Genomic DNA, 2,057 nt, shown 5'->3' on the forward strand with positions numbered 1-2,057 from the left:
GGGGGTGTCACGGCTGTGGGTGACTGCGGGTGGGAGGTGCTGCCGTCCCCCCCGGGCCGCGGCCGCAGCCGTCGGCTCTCCTCTCCTGCCCTCCATCGGAGGAAGCGAGCGCTCACCCTGCGGGATGCTGCGGCCGGGATGAGGGGGAGGAACTGGGGAGAAATGCCGCAAAGCCCGAAAAGCCGTCACCTGCGTCCTGCGGCCGCTGCTCGGGGGTTGTCCCCCGCCTCTTTGGCTCCCGATCGAAGAGCAATGAAAGTCTCTGTAAACCTGGCAGCACCCTTCCACGGGGGGCCCTCCGCAGCCGCAGCGCTGCCCTTTGGGTGCCTCTTCCTTTGCTCGTGTTACAATTGTCGCATCGCTATAATGCTCCCTTTCTTCCTCCGTCTCCATAGGCACGGAGCGAGGCAGAGGCTGCGGCCGCTATTCAGAGCCGCCGTTTGTCCCGGAGCGGTCCGGGCAGCGCGGCCCTTTCTCTGTGGCCGCTGTTCTCTGCTCCCGGAGCAGCAGATGGCTGCGGGCCGGGCGGGCTGTGCGGCTCCGATGCTGAATACTCGATGGAAAAGGGCTTCATCATGCTTGGGTGGGCAGAGGGACAGCGGGCAGAGATTTATGACGAGGGGAAATCAATCTTGGGGAGTTGCGGGCTCCATCCCCGCTGGAATCCTCCACATCCCTCTGTCCATCCCTCTGTCCGTCCCTCTGTCCTCACCCCCAGTGGAAAGGGGGACCCCCTGGATGCTGGGGGTGGCACATCACAGTGGAACAGGGGTGCGGCCCTGGGCCCCATCTCTTTGCCCTGAGCACTTCAGGGGAGCCAAAGTCAGGGAGTGGTGAGTAGAGGGCAGGGAGCTGAGCTGTAGAATGGAGAGGGCTGGGGGGACTGCGTGCACCCTTCAGCCTTCAGCTCTGTGCTCAGATAGGAGAAAATACCGCAGTGCTGAGCGCAGACGTGAATATTTCTCAATGATTCCGGGGATGCCAGGGTCGAGGTGGCAGCTCCGGGCTGGGGGCAAGGGAGCCGCAGAGCTCAGGGCTTGTTCCACACTCTGCTTTTGGCCTCACCACTACTCGGAGGGTGCTTTCCCAGCAGGGTCGGGCCGCCCCGTCGGGGCCGTGGCTCTGCAGGCAGAAATTTTCGCGTGGATAACGTGTAGGGCTCTCGGGAGACTCTTGGGGGAAGTATTCCCAAAGACACCTCCCGCAGCACGCGGAAAGCGCGGACCCAAAAGCAGTGGGGGAGGCGAGGATGCCTCGAAATGCTCCAAAATACCCCAAAATTCTGCGCAGTTCTGCGCCGGGCCCGGGGTCGGCGGCGGCCGTGGCGATGTCGCAGCGGTTCGGGCACTGCTCCCTCCGCGGTGCCCCTTCCAACTGTGGCAAAGGAAAAGGATGATTAGATTCTCCGCTCCCCGGCGGATGGCAGCGGGTTGGGCGCTGCGTGCCACGCAGCGGGGGCTAAAAATAAGAAAGGGAAAAAAATGAGAAAAAAAATATATATGGCGCAAAAATCGCGCACCTCTGAAGCAGCTCCGAATTGCCGCGTATTGGTAATGTTATAGCAATCCCCGTTGAGGAGCCGCTGGGTTTGTGGAATTAATAAGATAAATGTTGAAAGCACATTACGGGCAGCCCTTAATCCTAATGCAGGGAAAATCGTAATTACGCGGCGGATAAGTGAATGTGAAAGCCCCGCACCCGCCGCGCTCTGATTGCACCCAGCGCTCCGCTCCCCTCTGGAAGGGGCTTTGTGCCGCCTTTTGTTTACTTTTGCCTTTTTATTTCCATTTTTACTTTCTATTTTTTTTAAATCCGTCGCGGGTCCGAAATGACGGCAGTAAGGACTGGAGCGGAGAACGCTCTCCGTGCTGGAGAACCCTCCAGCAGGCACAGAGCGGCCGCATCCCGCAACCATCCCTCATCCCGCATCCATCCCGCATCCATCTCTCATCCCGCATCCGTCCCGCATCCATCCCTAATCCCAGTGCGCGGGGGCAGCGGCGCCGTCGGGGCCGCCCCGGCGGTGGCTCCGTCCCCGCGGCGGCGGCTCCATCCCC

This window comes from Numida meleagris, chromosome 4 (assembly GCF_002078875.1).
Source record: "Numida meleagris isolate 19003 breed g44 Domestic line chromosome 4, NumMel1.0, whole genome shotgun sequence".
NCBI lineage: Eukaryota > Metazoa > Chordata > Aves > Galliformes > Numididae > Numida > Numida meleagris.